The sequence below is a fragment of the Eublepharis macularius genome, chromosome 1 (genome assembly GCF_028583425.1).
Source record: "Eublepharis macularius isolate TG4126 chromosome 1, MPM_Emac_v1.0, whole genome shotgun sequence".
Classification (NCBI taxonomy): domain Eukaryota; kingdom Metazoa; phylum Chordata; class Lepidosauria; order Squamata; family Eublepharidae; genus Eublepharis; species Eublepharis macularius.
In genome coordinates this window covers 90535246-90556847 of record NC_072790.1, presented here as the reverse complement: position 1 = coordinate 90556847, position 21602 = coordinate 90535246, and positions in this window count along the sequence as shown.

The window sequence follows — 21602 nt, the reverse complement described above, 5'->3', positions numbered from 1 at the left end:
GGGACCATTAATCCTCAGCATGGGGGATTGTCCCCGAGACAGTTACGATATTTTAAGTGACAAATCCACTGTATAATTTCTCCATAAATTTTACTTCCTTCGATTGTTCCTCGACAAACCAGTTTTGGAAGAGAAGGGAGTGTTTTAAGTCTACTTGGCTGAGCCTTTTGTATGCCAGGAGACTTCAAAGATTTTTAATTCTCTTCCCTTTGGCTCGATTGTAAAGACGATTAACAAAGAGATTGGGTGGGGGGGATGTTTGGAGGACTTGTTAACTTCTATTGATTCCTGGCGTGTGCCATACAGAAATTGGGCAGGTACTTGATGGGAAAACACCAGAAAATACCTACACTTTTGAAGGGGAAAAAACCCTCTGCCATATTACCATTTCACTGGGCTGGTTTGAGACCAGAAATCTGTTGAGACCGGCTTTGTTCTTTAGCTCTGGCTTTCTTCCAGTTTTAATGACCTGGCTGTACTTTGAAAATACCAAACCTCGCACTTGGAAAATATTTTATTCAGCTTATTGCAGAAAGTGCTTTGGAGAGGGGGCAGAATAAATTGACATGGAATAAATTTGTACATCTAGGGCAGGAGTCTTCTCCTTTCAGAAGCAACTATACATTCCCTGATCCAGGCTGTTAAAGCCATGTGCCAATAATTTTAGAGCAAAAGCTATTTCACGTAATCTCTGTGTATTTAAGATAAATTATAACAAGTGAGACTAAAGCTTTGGAAGGGTGGAATTATGAGGAATAAGAAAAAAAACAATATTGGGTATTTTCTCAGGTTTATTCATGGGTTGTCTTAAAACATGGCAGCGGCAAAGCTAAGGACTAAAGTGGATTCCGATGGCGTCGACTTGAAAGTCGAGAGTACTGAAAGCTAGACTAGTTTGCAAGTTCGAGGGCAGTTCTGAGCAAGCCGCTTTTAGGAATTTACATAGTAAATCTGCCCAAGGCTGCGTGGTTCTCGGAATCACGTTGGAATTGCTGGGGTTTTCTTCCGAGTAAGAATAGCTAGGATGGGATCGACAGTATCCAGGATGTCGAACTACACAGGTGCTTTGAAGGACTTTCCCTAATTGTGAACAAATACCTGTCTGCAGCAACCGGTGGTTTTGTTTTGCGTGAAAACTGATGATGTGTAAGATTGTGCTTTGGATTTCTGAAGTCTGAAGTGGAAATCGTCAAAGGCGATAAAAAAGATGGCTGGTTTTTTTTGTTTGTTTTAATTATTCTGGAATCCTTCTTCCAGGAGGAAATAAACGGTGACTTCAACTGGAATGGACTTAAATCTAAGCACGTTTAAGGATCACAGCCTCAAATGCGAGGTCAGAAATCTGTGCAGGTAATTCTCCAGCATTCTGTATGCAAATCTCCAGAAGTCAACGGAGCTCACCTCCATGTGCTTTCAGAAGGAAGGGACCCGATGCTGGTGTCATATAGAGTAGGCCATCGACTCTTGTCTTGAGGGGACCGAAGGCTCTGTAGCCCGTTTCTGTGCATCTTTACTCACTGTGTTAAACGGCCTTTACTCTCAAGCCTGGATATCTGAAGATTCTCTTCTGTTTACAACGGCTGTTGAACTTCTTTGCCTTCAGAAAGGTGGGATAAGCAGAACTGTCAATCAAGCTCACAGGAAGACACCTGTTGGTCTAATAAGCAAACACGCATTCACAGCCCGGTTAGGATCGCAGAGCGGTTTGCAGGAAAATTCCCTGTCCCTGTAACAGAGGGTTAACGGGATGTTACTTATCAGATGATGTTATTTACCTTAGTGCTTAAAAAAAGCTTCAATTGCTAATTTGAACACATTAAATGCTATTAAAAGGGCAGGACATTTTTCTTCAACCCGAACATCAGTATGTAGTTTTCTTATACTGTACACATCCACGGGCCTAGGCAGAGCAGACTGGAGGAGAAGCCCGAGCTAATTCAAACCGATCTTCAAGCCAAGTCAAGCCTAAAAGCGATTTTAAAGTCCTGAAAATGCCAGGTCAGCGTACTTAGGGATTTGCCTTTGCAGGTGCCCAGTAGGAAGGAGGTTCTATTGCGATTAGTGGGACTTACTTTCAAATAAATTGATTTGCTGTGGAGGAGCCAGGCTCTCGTGGATTCAAAACACCCTTTGGTTTCAGAGGACCCAAAACAGCGTTGGTTATTGACCTCTCTTCCATTTTATCCTCACAACAGCCCTGTGAGGTAGGTTAGACTGAGCGAGTGTGCCTGGCAAGGCGGGGAGTCAAACCAGGGTCTCCCAGATCCTAGCCCAACACTCTAACCGTTCATTGTTTCCAACCAAGACCACCCTTCAAACGACCAATTTTCTTGTGGCATAGAATTCGTAAATTAGACTTTCATTCGCCGAGCACATGGAGGACCAGGAATAGCGGATGCCACGAGACAATTGCTAGGTGTTCGGTTTTTAATTTTTTTTAGTACCCTTTTATTTCTGCATTTTTCTAAGGAGCTCAGAGTGACTATATCGTTCTCCCCTCATCCATTTTATCATCATAGCAACCCTGTGAAGTACGGTCGAGTGAGAGAGAATGACTGGCCCAGATCACTTGGCGAATTTCAAGGCAAGGGGGGATTTGAACCTGGGTCTCTGGTTCCCAGTCTACCACGCTAACCATTATATCATGCTGGATCTTTAGCGGGATGTAAACCTCTCCGTTGTGCTGCCGTCTACAGATTCACAGGGTTACCTCTCTAGAATTAAATGCTTCCAAATAGGAAACTTGGAAGGGAATGCTTAATCCTCCACATACAACTTTGGTAAATATCAATAGAACTGATTTAGTGATACACGTGACAGGGCGTTTTCATAAGTGCCATCAAGAAAGCTTTTGACAATAGGATCCTATCCATAATTACCCACCTGGTCTTGCAAACAGTAAGCAATTGACCGCCCCCCCATCCCATCTATTGTCAAAGGGTCATTCATTTTCAAAGCGACTTTAAGCCCGCGCAAGTTTTACATTCGAATTATTGTGAAACGCTGTAGAGCTGTAGCAAGTGTGGGAAGTGCCTCTTTTTCTTTAGACTGCTCCCAAAACCCAAATCGCTCTTCTCTCCCTTGGGATTCCGTGGGACTGGATAGCTGGCTCCCTTCTCCGAATGGGATCGCTTAGATTCTTCCCTGTAAAATCTCTCTCTCTCTCTCTCTCTCTCTCTCTCTCTCTCTCTCTCTCTCTCTCTCTCTCTCTCTCTCACACACACACACACACACACACACACACACACACATTTGCTGCAGGGAGTTCGAAAGGCTGACCCCTGTGATGTGCATCTTGAATGGGCTAAACAAGAAGCGGAGGGCGATAAATTCAGATCCAGAACGAGCCTGTCTAACCTCTGGCCTGCCTGCTTGCGGGTGACACCCGGCGTAAATGTGCCCCCACCCGTCGCCACGGCGCTGGTCGAAGGCCAAAAGGTACCCCCGGCTGCTCCACTGGGGCGCCTCGCCATCGTCGCCCGAGTCAAAGAGCGTGAAGGACACGCGAACCGTTTTGTCCCAAGCGGCTGTGGCTAGGCCGGCTGCGGGACAAGTGATTTCTTCCTGCTCGGCCTGGTTTCCATCTCATCTGCTCAGAAGGACGAAGGAGATGCAGATGACTCAAAAGACGCCGCATTCACGCCACTCCTCTCGGGCCTGATATTCTCTCCGAGGCTCGGTTTCTTGGAAGAAATCGGCTGTCCAAGAGGGAAGGAGCCACCTTTGCTTTGATTCTCGTTTCTTTTTCTCCCTAAAAAGGCAGGCTGAAACCGATCTAACGTGCCCACTGGAGCAAGCCATGCCATGAATGGCTGGGTGTTTATAAAAAAAGAAAGGGCGAAAGAAAGAAAAGGGGGAGAGTTAAAAAGGAGCCTTGGAAGCAAATGGGATGGAAAATTAAATGAAATTAAATAGCTTGAACGGCGTTATTGTCCCTTATTAAAAGGACACATTAATTACATGCTTCTAGCTTTATTCCGAGACAATGTTGGGACTCAAAACGTTCCACTAGTCCCCTTTGAGACGCTTCAACTGAGTCGCTGGAAAGAGCGCTTTAGAAGGGGAAATCACTTTTGCCCGTCGACCAAAAGCTTTCTCTTGTGTGTGTTTTTGCAAGCCAGCTTTCCTCTCTTCTCTCTCTCCCAGTCTCTGGCCTGCGTTGAACTGCCAGCGCCCCCGAGGGAAGACTTTGGCTGAGGGCTGCCTCTCTGTTGGCTTGAACAGGTTGCCCCGTAATGAGGCATGAATGTTAAGGAACAACAGGCGTCCACAGAGGCACAGTTGCGCCGAGCAATGTCCCACCAGGGAGCTCCATTCAAACCATCAAACTGCTCCGGCACTGAGAAGGTTCAACATTGCATTCAAACCAGCATGAATGCCTGTATACAGGGCCAGCTCCATTTGGGGGGCGGGGTGGGGGAGAGAAACACAGCGGCTGCTTGGACACACACACAAAAAAAAAAAAACAGAAGAAAGAAGGGAAAGAAAGAAAAATGCCGCCAGTTCATTCAGAAGCCCAGCTTCTCCCAGTGCAAACGGAGCAGGCCATTTTCTCCCCTCCCCAGACACTCATCTCTTTTGGGTTTCCCGAGGGGGGGCATTCCAGTTACAGAAAGCAACGGCCTTTGAGCGCCCTAGCTTTCAGAAGTCTCCCCCCTCCCCCGAGTCCTTGGTGGCCAGGGTACACCGGTTGGGTAGGAGAAAGGATATTCCCAAATTCCAGTTTGCGAGCCAACCTGGAGAGGAAAGCGACTCTCCTCTACACTAGTCTGACTTGACCTCCCCCCACCAAATCGGCTGCTGAATCGAGCGTGTATAGATCTCAGACGAGCATGATCATTTCAGGATAAACTCCTGTTAGATTTCATGTTGCTGAAAGTAAACAAGGTTCACTCTCCCACGATTGCAAGGGAGGCCGCATTTTTCAAATATATGCCACTTGCGTGAAATGCGTCACCTCGCTACCCCGTTTCTGCATTAACGCCCCCCCTCCCCAAATAGCAACCGGGAGTGGCAACGGTCTCTGGTTAGGTGCAAACTGATTGGAAATTACTGTATGTTCAAGGCAGAAGGGGAAAGGCCCAAATGGCTACTGGAACGCTTTACATAAAATTCGTAGCTTATGTAAGCCGGGGTGGGGTTTTTTTGCTGGATGTGTTTTTACAGTTGTTAATACAAATCTTAAATGTATGTATGTATGTATGTATGTATGTATGTATGTATGTATGTATGTATGTATGTATGTCTGAAATGAGGTCCTGGACTCAGACCCAGGGCCCGAGTATCCTTTCTCTGGGACTGGCAGACACTTGACATACAGTCTCCCCTCCTCTATTCCAACAGGCCACGAAAACCTACTTTGCTTCTGAGAGCAGAACTACAAGTGACAAAAGGCACAGGTTGGACACTTGTCAGCTTCCCTCAAGTTTTGATGGGAAATGTAGGCATCCTGGTCTCGCAGCTTCACTCTCTGACTGCTGCCCAATGGACTTTTCAACTGTCACTTGTCCAACATTCCGCCAAGCTGCCTACATTTCCCATCAAAACTTGAGGGAAGCTGACAAGTGTCCAACCTGTGCCTTTTGTCACTTGTAGTTCCGCTCTGAGTTATCCAGACCAGGACTCTTTGATGGTGTTGGGCGCCAGGCCGAAAGCAAGGCATGCTGCAGCAGGAAATCTTGTCCCTTGTCTCAGAGGCAGGGGAGGGGGGCTACTAACTGGTCTAAGAAAAGCACTCTGCCCCTGCTCAGAGGCACTGCCTTCTTTATTTTTTCCTCAAGTCTCCTTTGGGCACTTCACAAGATACACTCAGCACGGAGCAAAGGTTCATAATCTGGAAAGACAGCCCCCCAAATTTGGTAGCCCCGCTTCTGTAGAGGAGGAGGATCGAGGTTAACCAGGAGCCAGCATGTGCACTCTGTGTATGCTGAGGGGCACCCTTGGCCACTCGCAGATCCCACTCTGAAGAGTTTCTTTGGCCGGCTAAGCGCTGGGTTTGCTCGCTTGGTCAGATGCCCCCTTCTCTTTACTCTGCAAACGGGTTGGGGGGCTCAGTCCCGGTTCAAAAGCAACCCCGTTTAGTTTCGTTTCGAACCTCCGAAGGCAAGAGGGGCGGGCCGCGCCGGACCCGAGCCCAGCGAGAAGCGAAGCCACCCGGCTGATCGTGTAGTTGGCGAGGCGAGGCGAGGCGCAGCGAGTCCGGACCAGCTGTGCGGGGCAGACGAGATGCGGGTGGGATGTTGGAGCAGCTTTGAATAGTAATGAGGCTTCGATGGGAACCCGGGCAGATGCCATGGCCGGGCTCCGGGCTGCCGCGCTGAATTGCCGCTCCCCTCTAAACACCAGTGGAAAATTCCACTTTTTAAGCCCAAACAAAACGCAAATGCCTCTTCCCCCGCCCCGCCCCCGCCCGGCGGCCCGGCTGCACTCGAGGCGGCAGCCCCACTGGAATGCCAAAGGGCCGCGAACGTATTTCAAGGCACACAATCGGCCGCTTTCAAAGGGAAGGGCCACTTGCCACATCACGTATTCAAAGGCTGTCGAGAGCCGCCGCTCCCTCTCCCGCGGCCCAAGGCTCTCTCCGAGCTCTTTCGGTTGACAGGGTGCAAAGAAAAGTCACCGGACTTGGGGGTGAATGGCGATGTTTCGGTGTACCTTATAAATTCATACCTTTTCTCCCGCCCTCGCCTTCCGAGGAGCCCCGGCCTCAATTCGATTTTCCTTGCTGTTGGGCACATTTAGCGGCCTCTCTATTGGCGAAGTTCATTTCTAGGCAAATGTATTCAAGGGCTGAGGGGGATGAATGGGACCGTGTGTCAGCCGCCCCTAATTGGGATTAAAGCACTTCGGACCATATGCGGAGAGTGACAGAAATTCTCAGGTCTCATTGTATTCAGCCTTCCACCCGCCTGGACACTCCTCCTCGAGAGGAGATTTACAAAGCTGGCCCGGAGAAACGGAGAACATAAAAGCGAGGGACCCTGCCAAAGGACGAGGTTAATGTCTCTCGCTCGCTTGCTCTCCCGGCTGTGGGACTTGCCAGGCCGGCAAATGTTCAGGACAGCCCCTGGAAGGGAAGGGGCGAAAAGCCCACAATTCACTGACCTAATTAGATGCTGATGGGCAAAACTAAATTCATCTCGCTCCTGCTTGGAAACAGCCAGCCTGATTATTTCTTGGATGTAGCTATGTTATTGTTTGCCGCTGTTAATTATGAGAGGCAGTTATATAATTATTAAATGGTATTGGGGGGGGGATTTTTCACCCCTGCTACAATTCTGGATCATCCATGAAACGGATGAGCAATGGAGTCAGGAAGGAAAGAACTTCTCACAACACTTAACTCCTCTAGGGAATTAACTGCCACAGCCTATGTCAATGGCCACAAGCTTAGGCCATAGAACACAAGGAGAGGCCAAATGCAGGGAGGACAGGCCTATCAGCAATTAGTAGTCATGGAATTAAGTGGAACCCCCCCCCTCCCAGGTACCTCCAGGTGTGTAAAAAGTTATTTTATTGATTCTCTCAATAGTCTACTGGAGAGACTTTTCCCCCAGAAGAGCAGGATTCTGTCAAAGCCAAGCACTTTTACGTCCCTTTGATTTCAGCAGGTAAGATACCAAGACAAGGCTTAGCTCTCCCTTTGATATCAGTGGACATGCCCAGCCATATCATGTTCTAATTCCTTCCCTTTGCTGTCTCTTCTTGCCAAGCAAAATCAAATATCGGATGTGCTCAAAAACAGAGAAAGTAAAGGAATTAAAGTCAGTTCAAAACAGTAGGCTATACAGTCAAGGATCTTTAACATCCTTAAGCGGATGATAGGACGCTGGCCCATCTGCCCATGTGTGTGTACTTCTCTACAGGAAGAAGATCCCTTGGGTACATAAGCTAGCAAACTACCATAGCTCCGAGGTAGAGCATCTGCTTTGCATGTAGAAGGTACCAGGTTCAATCCCTAGCATCTCCAATTGAAAGGATCAGGTAATAGGTGAAGACATCTGTACAAGACCCAAGAAAGCTGCTGCCCGTCTGAACACACAATACTGACCTTGATGAACTAGCTTCATGTGGACCTCAGAGCTGCCATCTTTCCAGTCAGAAGGCTCACCCAGTGCAAGAACTAGTGTAGGTAGTAGTAGTTGTGGTGGTGATGATAGTAATAACAACAACAACAACATTCAATTTATATACTGCCCTTCAGGATGACTTAACACCCACTCAGAGCGGTTTACAAAGTATGTCATTATTATCCCCACAACAAAACACCCTGTGAGGTGGGTGGGGCTGAAAGAGCTCCTAGAAGCTGTGACTGACCCAAGGTCACCCAGCTGGCTTCAAGTGGAGGAGTGGGGAATCAAACCCGGTTCTCCAGATTAGAGTTCTGCACCCTTAACCACTACACCAAACTGGATCCCTGGGAACCAGCTGAAACATATAAAGCCATGCCCAGATGCCACCAGTGAACAGGAATTAGGAGTACCTGGCAATAGGAAGAGCAACCTACAGTAGCGTCATATTCATGAAGTCAGTATATGAATCCCAGGTGAAATTTATTTTAGGCTGCCCCAAACAAACAAGATGCAAAATCAGGATCTGTTCTGATGGACAGAGTAAATAACATAACCTACTGCCTGGGAGACATTAACGGTGCAATCCTAAGGCAAGTTACTCCAGTCTAAGTTCATTGACTTCAATGGGCCTAGACTGGAGTAATTCACCATAGAATTGCACTGTAAATGTTGGGGAAATCATGAACACATCTACTATGTGTTATAGTTCTAATCAGAACCCCTGGCCTTCCCTCTCTACAAATGTGCCCACCTCCAGGCCTATATCCTTCCTTCCAAGGCTACACTGCACAAGTTATCCTCATGCTAAGATATGGCAATAACCCTCTGCCTCCCTAAACAATAGTGCAAGACAACAAACAGGAGCAGTTCCAAGAGGGCAGGTAAACTACTGTATGGAACAAGAACTCAGCACCAGTTAAGAGGGAACATAATATGAAGCCAAGTAACTAGGCAGAGGACAGAACAAGCCTGGTTCTCCAACCATGCCACCTAAGCAATAGCTTGAGGTGGCCAAGTGAAGGAGGAGTTCAGCTTGCTCCTAGCTATTGACAGCAAAGGAGATGATTGGTGCTGGACCTCCTGGACTCATGCCACTGCTGACTGGCTCCAATCCAAGCTCCTGCAATAAGGACTCCGAGCCAGCCAGCAACAGTGCAAGAGGGACAATGAATGGACGTTGCCTGCCTGAGGCAACAAATGTTTTCAACTGGCCCTGCTGAGTAGTACAAGAAAGAATGAAGCAGTAGCTGTCCTAGCTAGAGCATGGAATTGCGCTGAATATATAACTTAGGTTGATCAATGAGAGCATGACGATAAAACAGAATTTTGCTGCTAAATGTTGTATGCTGTTAAACCATACAGTTGGGTCAAGTGAAATTACCAACATTAGAGAATAAAATAGAGAATGATGCCAAACATCTATGGTCAGCACATTAGCTTTAAGGGTGCAGTCCTACAGTTACTAAGAAATGCCTCTGAAATAAAATGCTCAGAATCATGCACCTCAGACATGGTGCAGGACAAGGATTTTTAAAAAATATATTCTGCTTATTATTCTTTAAAGAATTTATATTAATTTCTCTGAACTGATAATTTTCTAGACATCTAGCTGTTATACCATCTCCATTTCTTTCAAAACAGAGAAAGCATTATAAAAAACCAACAGCAACACCATTGTAAAAGTTCAGCTATCAACATATGAAGAGAAAGTAACAATACAGAATTCAGAACCAACAATTCAGTCAGCATCCCACATAAAAAAGACATCATAAAAAATTCAGCAAGCCACCACAACATTTAAAAGTGTTCAGATAACAATGACAAAAATATTCACATCTATTCAACGATAAATTAATGTTTACAAGAAATTAAACAGAAATACAATTGACAAATAGGTTTTCCAGGGTTTAAAAAAAATAAAATATACAATGTCTAGACTTAGCTCATTAAGTAAACATACTGTATTGTCACACTTTAGCGCCTTTACGATCTCATTTTGAGATATTTCTGTTATGCTGGCTGTTCTGCATTTTTCTTTTCTATTTTGAAATATAAGCAGCCATGGATACACAATTCACACTTTAAAGAAAGGTATTAAAATATTAACTCTCATGGGTTCTATGTAAGTTTTAGCATTATTGTTCAAGGCCTTGATCCAAGAACAGGGGAAGAAGAAGAAAATATTAACTCACACATAGCTTATGCAATACACAGTTTTTAACAAATTAAACTAACAAGACATGAGACATGACCTGACAGATTTCACAGACGCAACACTCGACTAACGAAAGCAATTCTGTGGCAACTCTGACATGATCTTTAACAGAATGAAAGGCATGGCTCTTGAAACAAAGTTTTTCTCGATCTAGTTGTTTGTAATTGCATTTATAGCACAGATAACCTTTGCTGGTAACAAGATGCTTCTCATGCACAAGAGCACAGGGTGCACATACTGTGTTGTCCACCTATTGTTGTGGTGGTCTTCCTCATTCATCATGGCAGTTGTCATCCTTGTCATTGACCACAAAGGTAGTGCACATTCTTTTGGTTCAAGACCCAAAGACCTTGCAGTCCCCCCATAGGGTTCACCCTCAAGCCCTAAGATTTCATTTTCAACATGCTTGTGGGTAGAAAGACTGTCAGAAAAGAGATCAGAGTTTGGTGGCAGCCAGTTTCCATGGCATGATAGTAAATTCCGTGTCAAAACAGCTTTTTCACTGAACTCTGCTTGTTGGAGCTTTGGCTTCCACACTTTGGATTCTATCCATCTTGGAGAGGGATCTGGTGCAGCTGTGGGTGGGAAGACAGTAGCTGCATGGTCACTGAACCAAACAGGCTGCCAGAAGGGGCTAGGATGGGGCACACATGTGTCTGGGCCAAAAGTAGATCGACTCATTCCTGCAATAAAGGCATCTGACAGTGCAATTCTCAGCAGAGTTACACCCTTCTAAACTCCTTGACTTTAATGGGCTTAGAAAGGTGTAACACTGCTTAGGATGGCACTGGGAATCATGTGAACATCAAGAGTTCTATATCCAGCTTTGCTGACCTTTCACATGCTATGGGTTTTTCAGGGATTCACCAAAGATATTCTTCAAGTGTGGGCCTTACTTTGAATGCAAAATGCAGATGGTGGAAAACATATGCAGACTCACTTGTCAGAGAGCCAGGATTGGCTGCCACTGCTCATTGACTCTCAGTGCAAAGCCACATTTGTTGCTGAGAGATAGGTAAACTTTCCTTCTAAGGCCAGGTCCACACCAAGTTGCTTCCATTCTTCCCAAGTCCCTTCCTCTTTTAGAGCTTTCTTCAACCTGTCCACTTCCACGGGCAGCGCATCTTCCACTTGTTCTCTCTTCCTCCCATTTTGGCTGTATGCAAAGGATCCAGAACCATTCTGTCTGCCTAAAATCCTGCTGAGAAGCTGCCCAGTCCACAATTCATTTTTAACTGCAGCACAGGATGAAAACAGTGTCTCCCCATTCATTTCAATGGAAGCAGGTAAAACACAAATCTGCACTGGATCAAGCAGAAATCATCTTCAGTCAACTAATGATCACTCTCAGCCTTGCAAGAATCTTCTGTGTTTTTCTTATGTCAAATTCCAGCTCCTGTTCCTTTAAGAGAGCTGGTATCATATTGCATGTCATTCACACCTGATTTATAAATACAGTAGAACAGAGTGGAAATGAGGTTGCTGAGGTGGTAGAATGAGCGATACAACTTCAGGTAGGGGTTATATTTTGACTACTCCCCCTCTCCTCCATTGAGAAGAAGTTTGCAAGTTGAAAACTAGCACACCAAGGAACAAGCTTTTCTAGGTTTTCCTTGGTGTACTATTTTTTATTTATATATCATAATACTTTTTTAAAAAGGGGACATCCAAAAATTCCTGCCTTCCCTACAACATAGGACAGTTCACTGGCCTCATTCTATCACATCATGTATGATGGCTGTGAGGCAAAGACATCCTCATATGACATTGCAGGGGTTCTGCATATCCATGCAAAGTAGCTATGCATGCCAGCTCAACAGCCACCAGGGCTTCAGATCTCTGTCAAAAAAACCTAAGCACCTACTTTGCATGGGTTGTAGCACCAAGCCCATTCAAAGTCTTTGCCAGCACAGATCACTAAGAAGGCCTAAGGCAGCCCTTCAGAGAGATCACTCCAAATGTCTGGAGCTCCTTGCCTTCTACAGCCTGGCACAATTGGAGCCTGTGATGGTCTGGACCCTCAAAACTAGGTCTGACTGCATCCTAGTAAGTGTTTCTAGGACTGCAGCCATCATCACCAGTACTTGTAAAAGATAAAGTAAAAGCCACTGTATTGATTGGAGGGCATGTATGCACATACACACAGTGCTTTTAGGCCCAAAGCTGTGAATTTGTGCTCACCTTTGTTTAACAGGACAGAAGAAACCAAAAACAATTTTGCGCATGTAAACCCTGGCTTTCATGCAGCAATTTTCATCCTGAGTGCTTTTCTGGTAGGAGGGCAAAGTAGAAATGTTTAAAATATCTTATCAGGCTCAGAGCAAGGCAAGGCCTTTATTTTACAGATGTGATGGAGTGAAGCCATGTTTAAGCCTAGTCTACACATGCGTCAGAATGAAGTGAAATCCTGAGGTGCTGATTTGCAGTCTACTATCTCAATGTTCTAAGGAAAGGATGCAATTCTGAATATGCCCTGTCTTCAAACATATTTTTTTAAACTAGCTCAAAAGAACAAGCTCCTAGGCAGGACAAAAGGAGCTAAGCTGGGCAACTCTAATTGTCCCATGGGCATTGGCAGATCTGTGTTGGGATTTAGCAAGTGACCTGCGTGCAGTCATGAAAGTGTTGAACTGTTGTTGTGATACTTAGTAAACTTATTTGCATAGGACCATTCAGCTGTCTAGTGAAGTTTCCTGCCATAGAAAGGGGAGTTTTTATGCTTAATGAAGAAGATATGGGATTCACTATTGGGCAACCAGTTTATTGGGGAGTAATTAGCTAGAAACATATACTAAGGTTTTATCACTCTTTGTTCAATCAGTCAAGGATCCTCTCTGAGTCCTAAGCTCTAAGTCTTACCAGCAAGATGTAGCCAGCTAGCTAGCTATAGGAAATGGGACATTGCTTACTCTTTCAAGCTGGTCTCCCTGACGCCTGCTGGGCAGAGGCTGTAAATACAGCTGCCTACCTCTATAATAGAATCCCTTGTAAGGCCACAAGAAAGATTCCTTTTGAGATGTGGTATGGAAAGAAGCCGGGACTCAAAGCTTTTGGAGCTAAGGCATATGCCCACATACCCAAAGAGAGAATGGGAAAACTGGAAGAAGAAAAAACCCAGACAGAATTGGGAATTCTAGTGAGATATGCTGCTAGTGGAAAAGGATTCAGAATATTAGGCCCAAGGACTTTTACTGTTAAAATCTGTAATGTGGTTCAAATTGACGAAAGCAACTTGTTCTTAGCTCACAAGGTAAACGAATCAACAGTGCCATCCAGCCAAGATGCTGAGGAAACCTATTTCTGTTATCCAATGGCATGGCCACCTGCTGGACAAATCAATCACCAGGAACAGCAAGGAGAGGCTTCACCCTCAGAATGGGAAGAAGCAGAGATCCTGGAATCAGAAGGGGATGCAGGAGAGGCCAGGCCAGTAGAGGCAGAGACCACGTGAGGCGCTCACAGAGGAGCAACAAAGGAGTACCACCACTGAGATTTGAATCTTGTGCAAGTGTGCAACCTGTGAGTGAACCATCAAACTAGAATGAAATGACTGAATTGCCTGAACATGAAAGAGGCAAATGGATGACTGCTGCAAAGGAAGAATTCACTTCTTTACAAAGGAATCAAACATGGCTTCTTTCAAAATTACCACCAGGAAGAAAGCCCATTGGGCGTAAATGGGTGTTCAAAGTGAAGACAATGTAGATGGGAGCACTGACAAATACAAAGCACAACTTGTAGCTAAAGGATTTACACAGAAACCTGGAACTGACTTTACTGAAACTTTTGCGCCTGTCACCAAACACACCACAATAAGAACTCTGCTTAGCATGGCAGCCTCAAGAGGGATGTATGTTGAGCACCTTGATTTTAAAACAGCCTTTCTCAATGATGCCATGGAATAAATCTATATGACCCAGCCAGATGGATTTAAAGAAAAAGGCAAAGAGACTCTAGTGTGCAAACTCAATAAAAGCATTTATGGACTACATCAACCTGTACAAGCATGGAATGAGAAACTGACAGAGCTATTAAGAAAACATGACTTTCAACAAGGAAAAGCTGAACCCTGCCTATTCACAAGAATGAAAGATGGACAACATCAATATCTTCTTTAATTTGTTGATGATTTGATACTATGTTGTGAAAGCAAAGAACATGCAGAAGAAATTGTTGATGAACTGAATGAGGACATTGAAGTTAAACAACTGGGCAAACCCAGTAGTCATCTCGGAATACCAATTGAGAGAACTCAGAATGAAAGCTTTCTCTTAAACCACAAACACAAAATCCTAGAACTTGCAGAATCTCTGGGAATGCAAGATGTGAAAGGAGTGGGAACACCACTAGAACAAGCTTACTACAAACACACTAATGGAATACTACTTAATAATATTCAAAAGTACAGAGAAGCAATTGGCAAACTACTTTACCTGAGTGAAATGTCAAGATCTGGCATATGCTCAGCAGTTGGAATTCTAAGCAGAAAGACAAGTGCACCCAACCACTACAACTGGAATGCAGTCAGAAGACTAATCAAATACCTGATAGGGACAGCTGATCTAAAACTAAAATTTTCACCCTGTGACAACCCAAAAGTGGTTGGATACATGGATGCTAATTTTGCTGAACAGATGGATGACTACAAGTCAACTAGTGGATATCTATTTTTCTATGGAAGCAACCAGATCAACTGGACAAGCCAGAAACAAACTCTTGTTGCCATATCTTACCAGTGAAGCAGAATATGTGTCTTCTTCACACGTCTGTAATTAACTTGGATGGATCATCAATCTACTGAAGGACTTTGGAATAGATGAACCTAAGCCAATAACTATTTGAAGACAACCAAGCCTGCATAGCTTTATCCAAGAGTGAAAGCATTAGGGGAAGAAGCAAGCATATAGTTGTCAAACATCTCAAAGTGAGAGAGATGCTTCAACAAGGACTAATAGACATTAAATACTACCTTTCAGAAGACATGCTTGTTGACATACTAAGCCACTGAAGAAGGCAAAGTTTGAATATCTATGGGAGAAGATGAACCTTCATGATTTCAGCTTCAACATTTGAGAAGGGGTTGTTGGGATTTAGCAAGTGATCTGTGCTCAGTCATGAATGTGTTAAACTGTTGCTGTGATACTTAGTAAACTTATTTGCATAGGACCATTTAGCTGTCTGGTTAAAAGATTCCTGCCATAGAAAAGGAAGATGTAACCAGCTAGATGTGTGTGTGTTTGTTATGCGCTGTCAAGTTGCCTCTGACCTATGGCGGCCCTATAAATGAAAAACTTCCAAAACGTTCTAGATAGCTATTCTTTATTTTTTTGCCAATATAACCTTTTACTCTGATATATAGTAAAGTATTTTTCTAGAGCTAAACACTGGAGTCTGTTCTTATTATGACCTAATATGCAATACGCTACTCTGCTAATTAATTCCTACAATTTGAGAAAGATTCTGCCAGTTAGCAGCAGCCAAGGAACATCTGGCCAAGTATTTTCCCCTCTGCTCAAAAGTATTTAAGTTCTAGACATGTCCAGAGGTGCAAGCCTTGGGGTGAGAACTGAAGGGCTCTTATTTGGCTTGTAGCCTTGAGGCTGGAGCCTAAAGCTGGGAAGAAGATAAGCTGATGGAGAGAGGAGACCCATTTATCAGTGGGAAAACCCCCTTCCCATTCTTGTTTATCCTTTTTCCCTTTCCTGTATTGTTAGTTCCTTTGAGTCCCCATTAGGGAGAAAGGTGAAAGACAAATATACCAAATAAACGAACAATTTCCCACCCCAAACCTACCATTACTAGGGACAGGGGTGGGGATAGGGAATTCATTTCTAAATGTAGTCTAATTATGTTGGGGATCTCTGAGTATGTCACATTGTCTATAGTTCAGCTAAGTAAATTTAACAAAGTTGCTGGATTTAAAGCTGATTCTCCACTAATCACAAACCTGTTAAGGCAGCTGCTTGTAAATGCACTTACCAATCCAAAGTACTCAGAAGTTCTGCTGACATCAGTAGAACATACCTCCAAGAAAGTGCAATTAGAATAGCAGCTAGACTTAGAGGAAGATCTGGGTTCAAATCCCAGCTGAGCTGTGAAATTCACTGGCTGGCTTCTTCCCCACCCACACCACAATTCTGCTGAATTAGCAAGAAGATAAAAGGCAAGGACCTCTTCACTTCATGTGGAGGGAGTGGTACACAGATGCATTAAATATTTGGAAGCAAATGTGCGCATGATCTCATCCTGATGGGCCAATCACAAACCTATTTGGAAATAAATCCGTTGAAACCAAGCCTTTTAGACTGGTCCTCTTCAGGGAAGGTGTGGAAGGAAGTTAGCAAAGTCAGGGTTTGGGTGGTGGATTGGAGTGACTGTATTTAGGAGGTGGATATATCACAGACGATCCTCTGAGAGCGGACACCTATACTTCTTACCCAGTCACTCCTCCTGATTACAATGGGCTTAGACTGGAGTAAGTCTTCTTAGGATTTCACTGTAAGTAACTATTGTTAGAAAGGAAACAGCAATTTCGGGCACGCTTTCTAGGGAGTGGACTTAGTGCGACCACTTTCCCTGAAAGATACAGAGGCTCGGGCTGGAAGGGGTCAAAGACACAGTGAGTCTGAGGGCTCGTAACAAACAGCGACCTTGAACATCTCCAAACTTCCGGAGCCTCCCGGCTCTCCATAAAGCTCTTTGTGGGCGCTCCACCTCCTGGTGAAACCTGAAATGAGGGTCCTGCCTTTGGCTTCCAGGAAAACGCTTGGGAGCGCGGGGAGCCAGGACACGAGGCGGTTCACAAGTTGGCTTCCCTATTCCGGATGAATTTGCCTAGATTTCAGCTAGACAGCTTCGGGTGGCAGGAGAGAGAGAGAGCAGCTGCGACGGAGACGGGAAAGCACCAGGGAGCGAGAAGGGCGGCCTGGCTGCGGGCTGCTGGTAATCATCTCCACCGAGGCCGAGGTCGGCTTTGCCAGCAAGGCAGAGACGAGCGAGGCGCAGTTTTTAATGAGGGCGCGGGACGCTGTAAACTGGCTGGCATCCTCTTCTGCCTGGCCAGGCAGCAGCTCCCCAACCAATCCCGGTTTTCCTCACACACGACAGCCAGCCGGCCAGAAACTGTTCCTCGCCCTCTGCTAAGCATTCCCCTCGCGGTTCAAGAACTGAGGAAGGGAGAACCGCCGGGATGCGGCTTTCCCTCCCTCGAATCGGTCATGAGAGCAATGGGTTTTGACAAACGGCAGCTTTCTCCGCGCCGCTCCGGCTTGCTAAAGACTTAGCCCGGAGCGCCGGGCCTGGAGGTCTGGGGCAGATCGCTTGAAAAAAAGGCACGTGAAAGAGGCGCAGGGGGGATCCAACCGATCCCGGCCGAGAGAGAAGTGCTGCTGCGGTTCGGGACTTTAAGCTGGTAAAACAAGGTTGGCTCTCCCTCGTCGAGCATCGCCTTGTTTACTGAAAATACCACCTTCCAAAACAAAGCCGAAAGGTTCACGCCCTGATGGGTACAGCGATTAGGAATGACAATCGGTTATATATTTTGCTCCTCCGCTAGCACCCCTGCAGCCCCTGTAATGGAGCCCCGTCGTCAGCAAAGGGTCTGCTTCGTTCTGCCTGGTGATGGGGCCCGACCTTCCCCTGGTTTTCGTTCAGCCCTGCCAGGGTGGTGGGGGAGGGGGCGCCTTTCCAATTTACTCGCTTCTGGTCCAGCAATTGTGCACATTCTTAAGAAACACCATCCGCGTCTCTGATCCAGTAAATCAGCATTTGCCCACTTTGAACGGGAGGGCAGGATTTGAGTCCAGTAGCACTTTAGAGACCAACAGATTTTCAGGATGTAATCTTGGTGGTCTCAGAGGTGCCACTGGATTCAAATCCTGCTGTTTTACTGCAGACTAACACGACTACGCTCCTACGCTTTGAACAGGACGGTCCTCCAAAGGAGTGTTCAGGAATGGGCCACACGCCTTCCTATTGAATTCAATACTGGGCCTTCGATTTAAACGAGTTGGACGGAATTTCGGGGCATGAAGGTTACCTAGAACTTATGTCCTCTGATGCCCTGAGCTTTGGATGTATGAAAGCCGGCTGAGGGCTTGGAAAACAGGGAAAGACTGACAGTTTGCTTATGCTCAGAGGCTGCGCCATTCAGCGAAATGCTGACTCGACTCAAATCAAGACCAGCTAACGAGCATAGATTGCAATCCCTGAATCGGACGCCCGGTTTCATATTGTTTGCGGAGAAAACAATTAAGGCTGCAGTCTGATGCACCAAAGGCTTATTTCTGAACTGAAGCCTGCACTCTTTGTAATGGTACTTACTCCCTCCGAAATGCTCACCAAATTCATGGGAACAGGTAAAATGTTTGGGATTGGAAAAGGTGACAGCAAACTCTGTACGTGGAGATCTGGGGTCGACGATTTCATGCGAATTTATTTCCCGCCATGAGGGTTTAAGATAGTAATGGCCACTCTTTCGCGGTTTGCTTCATTCCGGAGTAACTCTGGTCTAGCTCTACAGGAGGAGAGACTACAAGAACGTTGGTGGCACGTTAAAGGCTATTCCTGTAGCACAAACCTCGGTAAACTAGAGAATCAGAGGAAGGGTGGTCTAGGCTGCAATCCTAAATACTTTTTTCCTGAGAGTAAACCCCATTAAATTGCATGGGACTTACTTCCGAGTAGACCTGCTTGGGATTGTTTCTCTAGTCTCCAAAAGCATATGCCGCAATGACAGTGCAATCTTAAATACAGTAACACTAAACTCCCTATAGACTAGGGGGTAACTGTTCAGGATCGCGCTGTGAAACTGTTACTCTTTTATGCCTTTAGACACTTTCTGTTCGTGATGCAACGAACATCCGGTTTGGGATTTGTAGAATCAGTTAACATTGCCGTGTTGTGCGCTCTTGCTTGGCAGTAGTTAAGTAGAATAAAAATATGTTTTCCTTCTTTCCGGTTCGGGATAAATCCAGACAATATCGTGATTTCATGCTCAAAAGGTGCCCACCGAAGCGCTATGGCTACAATCCTAAAAACCGTTACTTTGAAGTAAAGCTCGGGGGACTCGGCGAGGCTTACTAGAAAACAGGGTGTGTGCAACCGCAATCCCACGCACGCTTATTTGGGAGTTCCATTGAACTCCGCAGGGTTTCCTCCCGAGATATGCGCACTGGATCGACCTGCAGAGGCCTGCTCGGTATGAGAGAGGAGCTCTCCTTCGCATGAAACTTCTGCGCACAAAACCATGGGACGACTACTTATGCATATTCTGGAAATAATGAGCGCAGTCTGTCTCCCGAGAAGACTTGCCAGTGGAAACATATTCATCACAAAACACCTGAAGCTGTCATTGTTGACTGTATTGTGCCGGGGGGAGGGGGACCAAGTTGTGAGCTGCCTCGTGGCCCTCATTTCACATAAAGATCAAAATTACTGGCACTCTGGAATAGCCCCAACCCTCAAGAAACTCCAGCAAGAACAGAAATGCCCCCCCCCCCAACTGGCATGCTTGTCTTTTGAGCCGAAGAAAAAACAAAAGTCCAGTGGCAAGATCCGCTAGATCCGGGGCAGCTGCTGCTACTGAACTCCACTAGGGCATTTTAGGTCTTGCCGGGTATTACAAGATCATACCCTTTAGTTCTGAATATTCAGCGTCAGCTTACACTTCAGAGCACAAAACCAGATGCTGAAATTCTGGGTTATACCGCTTCAGACTGCAGGTGAGGGGAAAAGCTTTTTCAGTGCTCTCCAGAATAAAGCTCCCTGCATACAGTACAGTAAGTCTTCAGTCAAAACTTTAGTTTATCCTGCTGAGCTGGTTTACCATATACAGGGACCTGATATCCTATAATGTCATAGAATGTCCCTGATGTAATGAATGGTCAAGGATCTTCTTCAGTCATAGAATATGGTTGGATCACTCCTGTAACTTTTTAAAAATCATTTAGATCAGAGCAGTGTTTCTCAGGTTGGCGTCCGGGAACCCTTGGGGATCCTTAATACTTCTGGGGGTCCACAAATCCTTTGTAAGGATTACCTTGAAGAATGAGCGCCCATTGAGTCACCACTACCTGTAGGCACCTGCCTTCCAGATCTCAACCCCCCAAACAAATGGATTGATTGCAGACATCTACTCCTAGGAATTTAAATTAGCTGAGTGGCACCAAAGAGGTGCAGTCCTAATGCAGTCATCATAGTGACTTCAGTTATAAAGCTGAACTGGTTGTCACTCTATTTTCCAATGGAAAGAATTTCACCACTGAGACAATTTCCACAGACGATTAATAGTCAGTGGTGACTTTTAGTTGAACCCTAGAAGCTCAGATTTTGTGTAATGCTGGTCATTTCTATTTCTATGAGTAGCTCTGGATGTTTTCCCATGCCCCTTCCCATTCCTGTTCACCCAGTCTCCACCCATGCCCTGATAAGTCTACGGAAACTATAGATGATCCCATAAAGAGGTGGGAACAGGTCACAAACAGGGTCACCCACTGCCTGGAGAAAAGAAAGCCCTCTCCCTTCAACAGAGGCCTAATGGAATGTAATTTACTAGGTGATGATATTTACCTCCATGCCATGAAAAACATCAGTGGTGTATTTGCACACATTAAGCCTCAGTTAAACGGACAGGGCATTATTCTCCATGTTGGTTGTATAGGCTTCATCTAAGATGTCCATGAGCTGGATACTATTATGATTACACAACAGGACAAACTGTAGTTTGCTACTGATAACGGAAACAAATGGAAAATGGCTGTAGTCCAATTTTCATCAATGGAGAGGGTTCAGGGATAGACAAGGTGGAGAAAAAGATTCATTGTGACTTGGAGCCCATGGGAATGATCTCTTACTATGGCAATGAAGTTTTCCCAAATGGCTGGCATTCTGCAGCTCCCTGGTATGATGCTTCTTGCTCCCCACATTTTTATACTACCTTTTCTTTGAGGCACTTGGAGAGGTGTACATAGTCCTCCCCTTTTCCATGTTATCCTTACACCCTGTGAAATAAACTTCTCTCTCTCTCTCTCTCTCTCTCTCTCTCTCTCTCTGTGGTGTGTGTTTGTGTTCAGGGATGCATAGGTAGATAAACTTAGTTAACTTCACTAATTCCCTTAGACTGGAATAAGGAGGATACTGCATCAAGGAATAAAACTCTGATAACAGGACAAGTCACACACATGAACGGTTTCCTCCTACTCTGTTTTGAGAAGAAACAGCCCAAGTATCTAGGAATGTGTCTTCACAGCTTCATGACTACATTTCTTTCAGCACATGAAGGAGTACTTATGAAGCTGTCTTCTACTGAGTCAGAC